This window comes from Bacillus rossius (genome assembly GCF_032445375.1).
Source record: "Bacillus rossius redtenbacheri isolate Brsri chromosome 4 unlocalized genomic scaffold, Brsri_v3 Brsri_v3_scf4_2, whole genome shotgun sequence".
Lineage (NCBI taxonomy): Eukaryota > Metazoa > Arthropoda > Insecta > Phasmatodea > Bacillidae > Bacillus > Bacillus rossius.
The window spans coordinates 20,068,222-20,085,995 of NW_026962011.1; the positions used below are offsets into that span (position 1 = coordinate 20,068,222).

Genomic DNA, 17,774 nt, shown 5'->3' on the forward strand with positions numbered 1-17,774 from the left:
AAAAAATGGCCTCTTTAAACAGAATTTTGTTCATATATTTGCTCTCTGTTGATATTAATATTTCATGATTTCTTTCCTTTACTTTTTCTTAGTATTTTCCCATCTTTTGTCGAGCGTAGGAGCAGTAATACTACGGAAACGGCAGCAAGCACAAGGAAAAAAAAAAAAGCAATATTTTGGCGTGCATCCCAGCGTAAGGAGGTGCTCTCCCGACGCTAGTTGCGGCGCGAGCCGCGAGATGGCAGCGCGGTCGGGCGCTGGCAGACCTGGAGGGTGGGGGGTGGGGGGCGGGGCCTCGCGCATGCGCGGCGCGGGTGCAGCCGTGCGCCAGGGAGCCTCCAGTGTCCGCCCGCGTGCCGAGCGAGCAGGTAGGGGGCTGTGGCGCACCTTTCACCTCCGGTCGAGCGACCATCCCCCGGCGAGAGACGCGGCGACCAAGGGTTGACGCCGACCTCGAGTCCCTTTTCGATGGAGGTCGGCAGAGCTCGGTTCGTTCCGTCTGCCCGGTCGAGCTGTCGGGAGCCGCGCCGTCTGATGGTTCCCCGGCTTGCTTGAAGTCGTTCGTCGCGGTGGGACGCTATATAGACTTCCTAGGATCCGCTGCCGTTCAATATGCCTGCCCCTCCGACAGCTCCTGGTGTCTAAGATTTGGATATTTATGAGACTTTTGATAGCTCAGGTAAGACTTTGTTTCCCTATGTGTTTCTACACGTCCATCTGAATAATTTCTTGGTTAGGGTTTGAGGTGAAATTGTATGTGCGACATCCACTGGTGCATCAAATGAATAAAAAAGCGCAAGGCTCTCAACTGACTTGCGGTCTGATTGATGAGCAGCGTGTAACATTTATAGCGCTTTAATTAAAAAAAAACACTAATTTATTTGTTATTGTGTTGATGGGTTAAAAATGCAATGTTCTATTACAAAGTCCAGACTTTCCCCCCCCCCCCCCTAGTCAAAGGTGTTTTTGTGTTGGTGATGCGGGATAAGTGCGATGATCACTGGTGATTACAGTGCGGTTTAGCCTCTATGTGCTATGATTTGAACTGGCGCCCAGTCTTCTCGTCATGCATAGGGAAACTATGACATTTGAATGTAAAGTATTATATTACATGATAGGAAATTAAAATAAAGTTGTAATGCAAGTGCTTTCAAGTATCTGCTCTGGGTGTTTCATGCCTAAAGATAATTCTGAAAAACACGTGTAGTAGGCTTTTTTTTTTGTTCTTCCCAAAATTCAATATAAAAAAGAAATTCGGAAACAGTACTACCTTTCCGACTTCAGCGTATTCTTAAATGCTTTTCGTGTACAGTCACAACTCTTGATATTTTTGGGCAGTTTTCGAATTGCAAGGCAGGTAGGGCCCTTAAAACCATTCCGCTTGGTGAGAAACCGCAGTGCTGATCGCGCTGGTATCAGGGCCTCGCGCGTTTTTTAATGCCGCGTCGCACACAGTCCTCAAGGCAGGGTGGTTCCGCGGTGTTTAACATTGCCTTCCGCAGTAAATGGAAGTGAAGGACAGCTCAACGCCTCGTTCTGAAACTGGGAAGGAAGTTTTTAAAACCTGGTTGGAAATCAAAACTGGAATTTAGATTCATCAGTCAGGAATCCTAATCCTAGCCACAAGAACAAACCGACGCTCAGAAAGTATTAATAAAATACGTAAATGAATTACGAAAACGTGCTTCGGCAAACTGGCCCTTAATTAGATACATTTGTTAGAATTGGTTCAGTGATATTTATTCTATATTTAATGTGAAAGAAATTTTTATTTATTATTTACTTACGAGTAAATTTTAATGCACTTTAATAATTACATATGTAAACTAAAAACTTACTAATTCAAACACTTATGTAACCAAGGTCACTAGGAAAATAAATTTGATGCTCACTTTGTTCATCTTTTCCCAGCCTACTTTGAAGATGTACTTCAGAATAATTTCATTAAAAAAAATTATATTTTTTTTTCTAATTTACAATGTAAATAAAAGACCGAAAACATGGGGGAACTAAAAATAGTTGTAAGTAATTGTTTATTTAATTATAATTTAATTCCTCTACGGAAATCATTAGAAAATATTCACTTGACTTAGTAGATTTTGTCCCGAAGTAACTAAATATCATAACAGTAATAACAAATTTGTATTTTAAAGATAACATTTTGTCTTTAGAGTAAAGTTTGATTCAGTTTAAAGAGTTATTCAAGAATAGATCACAAAAATATGGTATATGGTATATATAATTTTCGAATTCATCCTAACTATCATCTCTCTTCGCAAACCATTTAGGCTAGCGATATAACAGTAGTATAAGCTGAACAGTGTATTTTAAAACGTTAGGAAGTGATTTTGTGATTTTTCATCTAAATAATAATCGAAGTCAAAATTAGAACGAACTTTCCCTTCTGGATAGCAAAATTAAGTTTTTGGTTAAAATTAATTTTAACAGTTAATACTTGATGATATGTTGTCCACATATAAGTTGAACAATAGTCTCATCATAACGGTGTTTTTTACAATTGTTTTTAGTGTGTTCTTTTCAAGCTATTAACAAAATTTTTAGCATTAATCATTAAAAAGCTATGTTTGTTTTGTTAGCCAATCGCTAAGCAAAGTGACTTAAGGTTCAGAAAATATACCCAATCCGTAGACTATAACACGTTCCCCTTCCTTACAGCAACTGAAAGATAGGGCAAATTTTCACCTTTAAGGTTTTATATGTTTGTTTTATTATATTGCTTGAATACTCTTTATTTGACTGTGGATTAGTGATTCCTTGACCATTTGTGGCGGGCCGCTACAAGCCATCTGGTCCCCCGCCTACATGGGCACACATGCGATGTATGCAGAGCTTCAGAAGAACCCACACGGTTTTAGAACTTCTCAACATAACCGAGTGGCGTCTGCGTAAGAAACGCATTTGAGAATACGGTGAGGGTGAACAAGTGATTCTGTTGACGAATTTTTATTATTTATTTATTTATTTATTTATTAGGAAAGAGGAAAGGGCTGGAAACACGTGTTTTCAGAATTAACTTTTGGACACGAAACACCAGGTGAAGATCCTTGAAAGCATCCAAGGGCTTTGCATTACAAACTTTTATCCTCATTGCCCCGCCATCTAATGTTACGTTTGCAGCTCATGCATCATAGTTGCACCATGCGCGCGACGAGAAGACCGCGCGCCAGTTCACACACGATACCCATTTCCTTGGAAGTTATCGTACCTATTTTCTGTTAGCGCGCCTGCTCTCATGTAGGTAACAAATTCCAGCACCTTTCCAAGGGGTCTGCTGGCTCTGGGTGTACAAGTTTTCATACACGAAGTCTCAGTAAAAACCGCAATAGAACGTGCTATATTTTTTTCTGCTATACCCACGAGCGGAAGTCGTTAAGATGGCGGACCCACGTGTAGCAATATAAACCCGTGCATAGTCCCTTTTGTAAACATTAGCGGACGTAACAAACATATTGGAATGCCAAATGAAACTTGAAGTTAGTAAAACTACCCTGGAATATATTTTTTTAACTAAAATAATTGTACAAAGAAGTAGGTAATAGCAAATTTTAGAATACCTATATAACGAAAATACATTTTACAGTTAATTACTCCTAGTTTCTAATTTAAACTATGTAAGGATCTCGGTAGCCGACCTCCGTAGTGTAGTCGGGTGTACACTGGCATACGGTGCGAGGGGTTCTGAGTTTCAGTCCCGGTTAAAGGCATGGGTGTAAATAAGTAAATGTTTAAATGTATCATCGATTTGTCAAAGTCAATAAAACTGTCGCGCAAAACTGTTGAACTATAACGAATAATAAATAAATTAAGGGGGGATGTTTGGCTGGTTGGTGATGAATATCACTAGCCAGCCAATATTAAATTAAAAAAAGGTAGCATAGTGGTGACTAGATGTAAGATTTTGGACATACGCCATTTCTATCCTTACAGTGATATGCGGCAATTCTTTCACTCAGTAGCTTTTGGCTGGCTTTCCGGGTTATTTGTTGAGCCTGTTTGCTGTTTGCACAAATATTTCAAATATAATATCAATGCCCGGTATGGACCCGGTATGCATATTTATCTGAGGAAATTGGAAAAGAAAATGATTTATCTATCACAATGTTCAAATAACTTGATTTTTTTCTGTAAATGTCGCAGTAAGGGAGTTATTCCTACGGAACTCACAGTCAAATCCCCGGTCAACAGCTACTGAATGAAAGAATTGCCGCATATCACTGTAAGCATAGCAATGGCGTATGTCCAAAAGCTTACATCAAGTCATGCACTCCCATTGCACAATTCTTTCAAAGATAATAGTATAGTGGTACAGTGCGATTATGGTGTGCAAGAGGTAATTTTTGATATGGTTCAATACCTCGTCGCTGCAGAAACCTTTTTGCCTTTTTTTTAATAACTGACTATTGAACTATACATGTTGTGCTTTAAGAAAATATTTATTAATATATATTGTTTATATTATTTTATAATGTAATTAAATACATAGATCAGACAATTGGTTTTATTATTTCGTTCTAGGCGTAAAATATAGGCATATTAATTAAGCATAAAATATGTTCAGAGGTAATTTAAAAATTATTTCTCTAATTAAAACGCCAACGTATACTAAAAACGACGGTACATAAATTATAGAAACGCACGACTGTTAGCTTAAGTGAAAATGCGAGATGGTTTTCCTTCACTTTAGAATTAAATTTATTAGCCGAATTATGCGTGTATCTTTTTTTCACTAGGTAAAAAAAATTGTTCGTTACGATTTCTCAAAGTGAGTAGACACTTTCTGTACTTTTACAAAAGTTTCCTCTGGAAACCAGTTACCAAGAAATAATTTGTAATACTACAATGAATATACTGTAACTTTGTACAACATACGGCTAAGGGTTATTTTTGCATAAAGGAAATAATTTTTTCGAGATAATACTGAGTATTAATACAAAACATATTTTTGATGTTTAATTCAAGCATATTTTTTTGTATTATGCAAAAGATAATCGAATTATTAAGAATTTGACTTTAATTTGTTGTATCATGCTTATTATATGCGCAATTAATAAAGGAACGCTATTCAGGGAACGGTTTACAAATAACTTTTAACTAGTGGAGGTACTGGGACACAAAGCATAAATGCCCCAGTAAAAAGTATGGTTTTGACGGGCTATATTACCTTGCCAAAATAATTTATATGTATTTTTAAAATCATCCATGTTCGTGTTTGATTAGCTTATTTGTTTTCATTCGTGTTTGGTCGACGCCGGTTTATGAATTATTCAAGTACAAATGTAAATGATTGAGATGTGAATTGTGCTTGTGCCACTTTGACAAGAGCTACAGCCAAGGTTCGATACTATAACTAAATGTGAATGTTTTACAAAGACTGTATGTATTTTTTTTGAAAGCCTTAGACTCGACATAATACGAGCCGAAGATGTGATAACTCTGAGTAGCAAAAAAAAAAAAAAACAAAAAAAAAACAAGTTGGATGAAAATATGGATGTACGGCTATTCGTAAAATAAGCTCAGTTAGGTCATTAAAAAAAACTGAGAATTTTTTTTATTGATAGTTTAAGTTTACTATTGACCTATTTTTACATTTAACAAACCATTGCCATTAAGTTCCAAACACTTTTCGTAACACTGCACCAGTTTCTTTGGCACCTCTTCATAGAAGTTTATCGCCTGGTAATAAACGGACGCTTTGGCCATAGATATCATGGACTGCGAATAGGCAATACTCAATCTACGGAAAACATATAAGAAATCTCCATTCTTGAGTCATAAAAATGATGGCTACCTTTTTGGGACGAAAAAATCGCCATTTTTATGATTTAGTTAAACGTAGGTCAAAAATAACAACAAAAATTACAAAATTACGATTGTCAACTGGTTTGATTTCCAGGCGGCGAACTTCTATGCAGAGGGTTTAAAGAAACAGATACAGCGTTGCGAACAGTGCTTGGAAATAATATATATTAAGTGAAAATGTACAGTACGTCCGTAGTAAACAAAAAATGTTTATAGAAACTATTTATCGGGAGTTCATTTTTTTAGTGACCAAGCGGAACTTACTTTACGAATATCCCTCGTATGACTCCCTCATCTATTCCACATAAAGTGCAGCTGGTGAGTGTAACGAGTCACTTCTGCTCACATGAATTACAATCATTTAAATTGTGCTTTCAAGTAAAATTTACGCTACGAATAAGGAACTCAGTTTTGATCCACGATGTAGGCTTTAGGCACTTCGTGTCAATTTTGCGGGATGTTTTACCGAAGCTCCTTCGTTGTGTTGAAGTTTTAGCAGGTTTTCTTTTCAATAAAACACTTAAAGTGCACTTAAATCTATTTTATACATTTCTTTTTTATCTCATGGGGAAGTTTACATCGATTTCGGCCGAATAAGTAAATGTGTCGCATAAGTGAAATCATAAAATTATTATTTTATATATTTATAGCTTATTCAATTTTTTTGTAATTAGTTTAAAGTACACATAAACAAAGCATCTCTATATATCTCTGTATACCTCCCTATATATAAATATATACCTCTCTTTAATTCGCTCTAACTCTCCCTGTATATTCCTACATATACCAGTATCTCTATATTTATATATCTCTCCATCTCTACCTCTATCTCTGTCTTTCTATCTCTATATTTCTCTATACCACTATATGTCAATCTATATCTATATTTCTCTATCTATCTTTATCTCTCTCGACTCGCGTCCTACCATTAGTATTCGAACCATAGAAAAGAGGAACTGTCATAATTAATTACTGGTAATCATCGGATACTACTCACGCGTCATATTTAATTGCCATGGATACGCAGAAGGCATCTACCATGAAAAAGCTCATTCCCATGCAGAGGAATAATTAAATTCTGCTTTAAGGTTTCGTTTTATCGAAATATCACCTAGACAGTGACCTTCCCCTTCTTCTTTCGCAGGTCAAGTGTGCAAAGTTTCAACTCAATCCGATGAACGATGAGTGAGCGCATAGAATACGAACAAACAAACAAACAAACAAAAGTTGATTTTTATACATTAGATTATATCGTTAGCCTATTTGTTATCATAATATATTAAAACAAAATACTATTTGCACCATCAATATCTTAACACATTTTAATCTCAAAAATGTTACAGTGAAATTACGAAATTAAACTAAGGATTTCTCTTACTGCGTGTGCATGTTAGCCAATTAATTGTTTTTTTTTTGTTCGGAGCAGCAAGGAACAAAATTTTTAAAAATTGTTAGTTCCAAATTGTTCACATTAGTGCCACTGCGGTATATGAATAATTCTGTGCATATAACGCTGACGTACATGAACAATTGTAACTAAATGTATATATTATAAACATGAGTTCCATACCGTGAGATGATTGCATTAGCACTTTATTTATAATGTTTATCTCTAAACTACCTAGCACAATATAGCTAATTAAATATTTGTTCACATAAAATTATAACATTACTAACCAGATCATAAATTAGAATATCTAAATGTTTTTGCTTAAAAAAAAAAAAATTATCGTTTTGAAACTTACGCAACAAGTGTACTTCGATATAAGATCTGAAACATAAATTCAAGAAGTGTGATTTATTTCAATTTGATAAACACATTCGTCAAACAATTAAAATAAACAGACTAAACAAGGAAAATACTATGCCATTATGAACAATAAGTATTTTTAATGCAGTAAATGACGAGTGATAATTTACCAAATTAAAATATTACATAAACTTAATTCAATCTGTTTTATACATTTATAGACACACACTAGCATACAAAATATATAATTCAACAATTAAAACTATTTTGTGTTTCTCGGACTTAGTAACTTCCTATAAATTTTCGACTTAAAATGCGTTGTTTTCTTTATTAAAACAGGCAAAAATTATAGTAATTATGTATATTTTATACAAAGAGGGTGTCTACAATTCAGCTTCTCTTGAAAATCTAAATAATAATTCTTATATCCGTGCACAGTAAAACCAAAAATATTACTGCGTTCAAGAACAGTAACTATACGAGCATAACCCAATAGATTCCAAACGTAATACTGATAAATGTACCTTTTTGTTGAGTTAGTAGAGTTCAAGTCACGCTTTCGTACCTGTAGTTATTTATTCTAAGTACAAAAATTCGCAAATAAAAAGATTTTAAAAGCCCCCAGTTTTTCAACTCTGTGATTTATTATTTTGGATTGTGTTTAATTTGCAGATACAACTATGTATAACAATGTACATTCTTATGTGTGGTTTTAGTATAAAGAAATGTGAATGATTAATAGGACGTACACACTAACATTTTCAGATAAATTAAATGACTATGAACAACTTAAAACTTAAGCTACTGGAAAGTATTTTATTATTATGTTTAATTTTAAAATATGACTGCCTTAGCGCTTGTTCAGAATAAGTTGGTTTTTCTGTATATGTTTGTCACATTCTTGCCTAAAGTATACGAAAACTATGAATTAGATATTACATTGTCATCCTGCCAGACAAAAACCAAAATGGCCCAGAAGTTGAATTTTATACCTTAGGTATAGGTACAAGTTCAGTGTTGGAAAAAACGAGGTTTTCGTGCTTGTAAGGAATGCTCTAAAATACACTTAAACATCAGCCAGATGTAAGTAGACATTCATAGACCAACTCGAACTTTGAGCGAAACAATTACCATTCATCCCGCACACTCTTCTTTCCCCGTGAGTGGGATACCCCAGAGCGTCTAGCAATTCCGAATGCAGTCTCGTATTTTTGGGAATGTAAAGTCTGCACCATTTAACGTGGCTCAGATTTGACAGTCCTGAAAAGTAGAATCAATGAATGATCCACGTATCCTTCTGCCACTATTGTTTAGTCATCACTAATTTTCAAACAACATACGGCTGCCAATGCTGGTGTGCAAAAATAATTTAAAACTTTACAAGTGACAGTTAATTTTTTTTTCGCGTGAAAATTTCTCTCGTGGACCATCAGGTACAATTTAAGGGGAAAGAAATGAAACTCACCTTTTTATGAATGTATTTATTTATATTTTTTACGGTTAAATCTTAGAAGGATATTTTACATTTACGAAAGGAATGAGCTCATTTGGCTGTAGACTTGTATCGGAATTCCTAAGAATATGAGGGTCCATAATGCCCCACGTATCAGCTTGAGGTGTTTCATTTGCTTCGTCTTCTGTCCGCCTGTATCGGGCCTTCATGGTTCGAGTTGACTTCGGCCATCCTAGTTTTCTTTAGCTGGTCGGCGCACACGGCGGCCCTACAACAGCGCCCGACGCCTCAGGTCTATGGCGCTCGCGAAGGCGCCTGCCTCTCAGTTCTGTTGGTGAGTTCCGGAGCTCGCCTGGTTCGACACGAACCGGCCTGAGCGCTCTGGCCACTTGTGTCTAGCCGCTGACAACTGTGCCGCATCTTCGGCTAGCCTCGGGTATGCTCGGCACGCCCGACAATCCTGACGAAAAAAGACTGTGCGGAAGGATGGACAACTCATGATAACTATTGGTTAATTAGGTTAGGTTAGCTACATTATAATTACTTTGGTTAGGATAGCTACATTAAAGATACTGTGAAATCATGTAAACGGTTTCCTTGCGCTGGATAGCTACATATTAAAAAGTTATTTGCTAAGCATCCATAAAATGATTTTACAGAATTTTTAATGTAGCTATACTTACCTAATATAACCAACCATCCACAATGTTTTAAAATATTTATAATGTAGCTAACCTACTGAATAATTCTTTAAATTACTTCTTGCTAATTTTAAGAATGACATATTATAAGTTAAAGGCAGTTTATTTGAACACGGTAAATGAAAGTGTGAGCGCACAAAAAATTGTTGTGTTTGTTGTGTCGTTCATGCACTGTCACACTCACGAGCAGCGGCGTGAATTGCCGAATGAAGCCGAAGATGCGGCACAGTTGTCAGCGGCTAGACACAAGTGCTCTGGCCCTGCCCCGCCGCCTCTGGCACTGAACACTTCTGCGACTGCGCGGCATTGCCTGAAAAAGCAGTTTTAGAACGTTTGGTAAACTGTCACCCGGCACAACTTTTCACTCGATAACTTTTTTTTTTCCTGCTTAGCCAACCTTTTAGAGCGCCTCAACACACACATGACGAAGCACAAAAAACTCGTGAACCTTTTCCGTTGCTGAGTTATAACTAATTCTTTGTTCGTGCAGAGTGAATTTCGAGGTTCTTTTCCAACACCCTCTCCCCGCTCAATGACGCAGGCGCACGATGGAGTAAGCGCACTAACAGGCAACGTACAGTGGTCTATTTTCAGAACATGTACAACAATTGGCGAAATAAACACCATATGTACCTATTACAATTTTTGGTGGCAACAAAATCGTTTCATCGCCAACTCTGGCGGGACCTCAGTATGGAAGCCTTTTATCATGTTAAAAGGGCCACAAGAACATTCAAATTTAACACGTACCACACGGCACAGACTATACCACCCGCGTGATTGTTACCGCAACAAACAGCGGCGTAATCACACGGCCGGTTGTGGGTTCCTTAGCGAAGATACAGCAAGGGCGGGTTGATAATGTAATTCGCCTGGCACAATGGCGTCTGGAAGCCCGCAGTTGCTATTCACCACCGCTGCGGAAAATGTTTACGACTCTACTCCCGTACCGATAAGATTCTGGGCTCACACGCGGGGTGCAGAGCTTCAGAAAAAAAAACCACTCGATTTTGAACTCTGCTCAAGATATCCAAGCGGGGTCAGTTTACGAAAAGAAATTAAGAATGCGCTGACAGAGAATGAGTGGTTGTGTTTCCATATTTCTTTTTTTAAACTGTTTTATTTAGAAAATTGAAAATTGCTAAAAAGAAATGTATTTTAAGAATAATTGCTAAACTTGAAATGACGGTAGTGATAGTATGGTTATTTATGATTGCATAGCACACAATTTTATACACGTATCTAACAATTTAGTGCTGGGTGGTGATATTAAAAATTGAAAATGAAAATTAAACTTTTAATTTTTTTAGTTCAGAACATTTAGTTATTGGCCTTTAAACTGTTTTAGGACACCCCATACTTAGGCGAATTCGGGCATGACCTTATTTTAGCTTGTAGGTACTCACATGGACCGTCCTCAAACATAAATGTGCGACTACAAATAAGGGTGAAATACCTTTTCAAGGAAATATTTCCGTTCAGAAAATTTTCTAGCAAAATACATTCACTTTTGTTTTTCGGAAAATTTCCATTTATCCAATACCAACAAAGATTTACATAATTTAAGAGCAGTTTGTGTACTAAAATAATAGTAACTTATATCTATGGTGTAGTCTGTATGCGTGCATAGTGTCAGTATGTATCCTCTTTTACAAACTACTCATATCACATGTAAAACCCTACGCTACCATTATATTACAGTACAAGTAAAAAGTTTTTTTTCTTTCTTTAACTCCTAATGGCTTAATTGATTTGATATTTGGTTATGTTTGAATCAAAGTTATATAAAACAAATGTTGTGTTAATGTGCATGTAAAACGCATTTGATAATTTTCCGGGTTAGCATAATATTTTACTGTAAATTCCCGGAAAATATTCCCAAAAATATATTTCCGGAATACTAACTCTCTAGACGCGACATGAAGATAGACCTTTTAAAAACTGTTGACTCAACATTAACCAAAATCTCGGCTTTTGTCGCGATAAACGCAGTCAGAGCCTGAAATATCCCAGCGAGAAGCACTATTTTTGTTCTACACTGTAAGAAATTACAATAAATTCACGGACTTTTCAACGAAGAATTTAACTCAAATAAACGAAGAGTTCTTCGTAAATTCAAATAACTGAATCTTCTAAAAACTGCGCCGTATTTCGACTTCCGAGTTTTATGTTAAATCTAAACAAAGGAAACACGTGAACAATATAAGCGTGTTCTTACTGTGGACTCAATCAGTTTTTTTTTAAATGTTTTGTTTGTGAACAGAGAAGTTTCTCTTGGATTCGTGTTCAAAGGAAGTGAACTCAGTGTCAGTAAACGTGCGAAGATCTCTGGATAATTTGTAACCAGCGATTTTGTAAAGTAACGGTGTAAATTATTAACAGTGTAGAAACTACGCTTCCGAGTCTTTATGTTTCGTTATAAACTAAGGTAGACACACTCATGGACAAACTAAGAGTGTGTTTAGTGTGGATTTGAAATTTCTTTTTAATATAACAACAATTTTCTCTTGCGATTCATGTTCAAAGTAAGTGAACTCATGTGTCCGTAAATTTACGAAGAAATCCGTAAACTTACGAAGATCTTTGAATAAATTGTAAACCAGCGTTCTTAGTGAAATGAAAGGTGATAATTTTTGACAGTGTATGAGCGTGTAGTCTTCCACGGTAGGTACCGACTTCCCTCATTTCCAGGCTATTCACAGCGCCAGCTGGGGCACCCGCTAAGAAGGCGTGCACACTAGGGCTTTATTTGATCGCGGCGCAGTTCAACTCGCGAGTCCCAAATGCTCGCACTCTTGGTCATGGCACGGGCGATTCCCGACCCTAAGCCCTGAGAGATGCCCGAGAGGTTTGCGTATGCATACATGCACTCAGATAACACGTGCATGACGGTCCCTGGCGTGTACACGAGGAGACACCGCCACTCTCATGACTTTAAAAAAAAGTCAATCTCTGTGGGTTCTATTTCCGATTTTGACGGAGTAATTCGACAAATTTGAAATGGCCTCACATTGAACAATTTTTTTTTTTGTTTGCGTATGGGGATGGGTGAAGGGCATTGTTTACCAAAGGACTGAACAAACACGTGAGGGACTACTACTCGCTCGTATCATGCATGCCGCTACAGTAATGAAATGCAGACGTTTACAACTATACACTTGCTTTAATATGCAGCCATCTAACTGGGTGTGCACCAAAGAGTGAGCATGTAACGTATTTCATTCCCAGTCCACAGTCAGTGTTTTTTTTCTTTCAAACTGTTGTTTTCAATAGTATTTAGATAACCCAGAAATAATATTTTGTTTTTTATATTTTTACCAGTCGGATATATTGAGTTAGAAGAATAGCTCTATTTTTTCATGCTATACCCATGTGTTGGACGATTAATTAAACTATAAGAATCGTGCGGCGAAGTGTATAAAAGAAGACTGAAACTTTTTTAACGATTTTTTTTAAGTTCTTTACACGCAATTCTGACAATAAATTATTATGTTTACCTCTAAGAGGAGCACGTCATTCTCCTATGTTTAAGAAACACTGTGAATATTTGGAACACGAAACACGTTTATGTGGCATAATTTTCTACGAATGATGTAAGCAAGGAGTATGTGTGTGTGTGTGTGTGTGACTTCCAGTGAATCACTCTGTATAGCAAGGAGGCTTACGGTCACGACAGCTGCGAAAATAAATGGCAGCGCGTGGAGATTCTAGCAATAACACAGGATTTCCTCCATCGCCGAAGGCTTAGCGCCAGCGAAAATGAGCAGACCATTCAGAAACACTGGCCCACCGTTTTGGATTTCATCCCGCACGGCGCACCTGCCAGCGTCCAACGAGGGGAAGTTTGCTGCTTGAGTATAGTTTATACGTTCGCCGCTTCGCGCATCGGGCGCTGCTGACGCTCTCGTGTTCCGAAGCAATCGTTCCCAGCTTTGGCCCTCATATCACCTACACCAATTGTACGAGGAGGCCAAAGTGTGATATTCCTGCAGCACGATTCCCAAGTCACGGTCAGTCAGCTAACAGGACTACAGTAGCTTACGAAAGTTGACGGAATTTATTTTAGATACAAAGATCGATTTTTAACAGAGTGTTACAATGTGGGTAGGTAATTATGTGAACAATTATGGAGTTTTGTTGCAGCAGAACAGTTTCCTGTTGTAGAAAACCGATTGAAATTATTATTAATGAGGTTTTGCAAGCGTAAATCATTCTCCGAAATCCCATCTTTTTTTTTCAACAATTGTTAAAATGAACTTGTTTTCTGTGCTCCGCATAGTTTGAAATCTAAATAATGGCTGATGGATGACGCTTTCAAATGTAAACAATACTGATTCACAATAACGTGTTAAATAATAAGTTATCCTTACCACCATTAAATTTCGCCCTTTTAACCTGACAAAAACACCAAATAAAATAAATAAATTTATCACTGTGGCTATATATTTTTCCAAAGAGTGGTTTAAATGAACTTAAAAGTAATCAATATAGTGAAGCAAGTTTGCAAGATTGTAAATATTTTTTTTTCATCTACCAAACGACAATCTAATACGTTTGGTTTCATGTTCATAAACTGACAAAACATTCAAATAGTTAAGCATATATAGGCTTAAATTCAATCAACATTAATTTTTGTGCTTTTAAGTACTTACCCAAAAAAAAATTAAATTCTTAGCCATTATATTTTCTCAATTACCTGCTAACTTAGAAACTACGCGTTTTTTTCACCTCTAACCTGTAATTTTTTTTTTTTTTTCTTCACAAAACGGGTATCTTGATCCCTGAAGTGGCTTTTCCCAAGAAGAGTATTCTCATAAAAGAAAGTTTTAATCTATCTTCCTCAAGGGTGTCATGTGATAGATCTGAGACACACAACCTAAATACTTGAAAACACAATTTCCTCGCGTCGTATCAACATCCGAAAATATTCTTCAGAACTTTTAAATTTTATCCAGCACATTTTTATGTTTTAACTTTAAAACAAATCGCGGTAAAATAAATCCCTCTCGGAACAGCCTACAGGCGTAGGTAGATTTAGAAGTACCTATTTTTTTTGGAAATATTTTGGAAACTTCTTTAAACTCCTGGGACATTTTAAGAACTTAATGTAGTCTACATAACTTCCTATATGTTAGTCAATATTCAAAAAAGATCGATTTAAAATTCTCTCATATTCAATGCAGTAAAAGTATTTTGAATGTTTTTTTTAACTGACGCATCCAGCATTGAATGATTTTTTTTTTAACTTACGCATCCAGCATTAAATGTTTTAAACAATTTCATAATATGCCGTGTAAGGTAGTTATGCAATTATTTTGATCTTCAAACAATATTTTTCATCCCTTGCACTAATACATAATCGTATAATTTTTTCCAGGACAAAGGTTTAACATAATATTAAGATTGTTATTAATAAATTCCGACTAATTTGATACTAAAAAAGTTAAATCTTTTTTATTTCACCTCCTGTTTTTACGGTAATAGTTCGATTTATCAAAAATTGTTCCAGCTAAAGGTTTTAGATAAAGTTTAGGCGGTTTAAAATAAATTATCATAGAAGTGAAAGTAAGTGTATTAAAAAAAGTAATTACATTTTTTTGTGCTCTTGTTATTTCTAACCCTTTCAGTAATGGTTGGTCTAATTAAAAAAATGTTCACATCAAATTTTAGATCAAAATTATGAAATCAATACACAATTTGTGCGATTTAGATTTTTTGCCTACGAAGGGAGTTTTTTTTCCGCCAACACTTGTTTTTTCAGTCCCTTGCAGTTATGGTTGGTCGTATAAAATATTATTCAGACAAGAGATTTTTGTTAATAATTTAAGGATTTACAGTAAAAGAAAACTGATTCAACAATGCACATGGAAAGTAAATTATACCACTTTTAAAAATTATAGAGTTTATTTTTTCAAACCCCTACAACAATGGCTTGTCTCATCGAAAATCGTTTCAGACAGAATATTTACATAAAAATTATAACATTAATACATAATTCGTACAAATTCAATGTTATGCCTACGAACATAGTTACGTTTATTTTTGTCCACCAACCCTTGTTTTTTTTAACCCCTTGCAGATATGGTTGGTCGTATATAAAACTTACCTATTCAGATAAAATATTTTGGCATTAGTCCTACGAGTTACCCTTTGGTCGGATATTGCCCCTTAACAAACTCGACCGAGATTTTCCATTACTAGATTTTATGTATCAGTTTGGAAGTGATCTGTGAAAAATCGCGACAGTTATCGTGTCCACAAAAATGTGATATTTATATAAACTTTTGAGTTGACGGTGGTTTTTGGGTCTATGAACCATGAAACGAAAACCCATATAAAAATTTTCCAGGGAAGTCGCACCGCGGTAACGGCTACAATAGGTAGTTTTTCTTTGAAATCTACCTTAAACACGGAAAATGTACATCCTCAAAAAAAAAATAGTTGCTGCAATTATTTTATGTATGTTCATATGGTTTTAAAATCAAAAACACCCCAAAAATAGCTGTACCTGAATTGCTTGTTTCAGGAATGATTTAGCTTTCCCGATATTACTTTCATTTAATTATCGCTGAATCAGACTTCAGTAGCCGAGATTGATTTAGCGTCACCCCAACGGGGCGAGGCCATTGGTATTTAAAGACTGCTAGTTAGTACTCAACCTCCAACACTACTCACATTAATGTATTACGAATTACTTACTGATTCTTGGCTTCTGGTAGGACTACATCTATGTAATAGATTGTTTGCCCAAAGTATCGACTTCCTTCCTTACAGCCAATCTTCTAGTGCTCGATCGTGCTACTTCCTGGTTGGCATAAAAAAAAACGCAATTTTGCGAGAATAGCTATATTTTACTATTTTAGAGTACGGAGTGCCCATAAAAGAATATTCCAGTTTAATTTTGACTATTTACAACATCACACATCAATTTGGAGGTAAGCTAACCTAGTTTGTCATACAAGTGTCCAATATTTTAATTTTTAATTATACGGCTCTCATCCAACCTAAAGTCCAATCCTTCCCACACTTTGGTTAACAATCTACTCGTGCTAAAAATTTACCTTCTCTAAAATAATTGTGAGTTTTTTAACGCACCTGAGCACGTTTATATTTCACAGGGAAAAATAGATAAATAAAAAATCTGAAGATTCAGGAACGTGGATTATTCTGGCGTCTATCACCTTTTTAACATCCCCTATACCTATATTTAAAGGAAACTTTTAACAACAGAGACAAGTTTTGCCTAAATTTGTTCAATTTTTTAATTAATCACTGTCCACTTAGTGCTCCATCTTTATCCATTATTCGAAATATGCTAGTTGTTCAGATCCCACTTAAAGGCAGTATAGACTTTAGACTACAAGGTGTTCCATCAAAATTTCTCGTGATTAACCTGCCTTTTAAGTTCTGTCGGACGAATCCAGATGCAACCAGTACGAGTATAAGTCATAGTTTCCTGTCAGCACTAGCGGCTGCACGGAGAGGAATCACTGTAAATTAACGGAATTTTAAACGAAGAATTCACCTCATATAAACGAAGAGTTATTTGTTATTTCAGATACTTGGATTTTCGTTGAAACTAGAACTTATTCAAAATTCCGAGGGTTTTTTTCCTCTTGTAAACAGGGTAATGAGTCTCAAACAGTTTTTAAAAGTTTTTCTTCTTCTCATATAGCGAGATTATTCTTGTCGGTTCATGTTCGAAGTTAGTGAACTCATTACGAAGATAACGATTTCTTCGAAAATTCAAGGTGAATATTTTGAACAGTGTGTCGACGAAAACAACGGCACAAGCAAGCGGAAACGGAATCGGGCGCTGCGCGCGGCCTATAAATATCGCACCCCCCTTTCCTATCCTCCACGCAATTCATCCTGTGAAACTGGACGCAGTGTGGCAAGATAAAGCTTCTCCGGGATTCGTGCAATGATTAAGGGGATTTTTCCCGCAAAAAAAAATTTCAAGATAAGTTTTGCAGCACACACATACAATGTTACTTGTAGCGCGGCCGGGATAAAAGCATCGTTGTCGTCTTCTAAACACACTTTCCTT

The 17,774-nt window shown here is 36.1% G+C and overlaps 1 protein-coding gene across 1 annotated transcript in view; it reads left to right on the forward strand.

Annotated features, from left to right (window-relative positions):
- Window positions 1–386: 386 nt before the first annotated feature.
- Window positions 387–17,774, forward strand: part of LOC134542327 (hemicentin-1-like) — a 369,603-nt gene continuing 352,215 nt past the window's right edge. The window contains exon 1 of the mRNA XM_063386475.1: window positions 387–679. The gene's annotated coding sequence lies outside the window, so the exon portion shown is untranslated. The remainder of the gene's footprint in view (window positions 680–17,774) is intronic.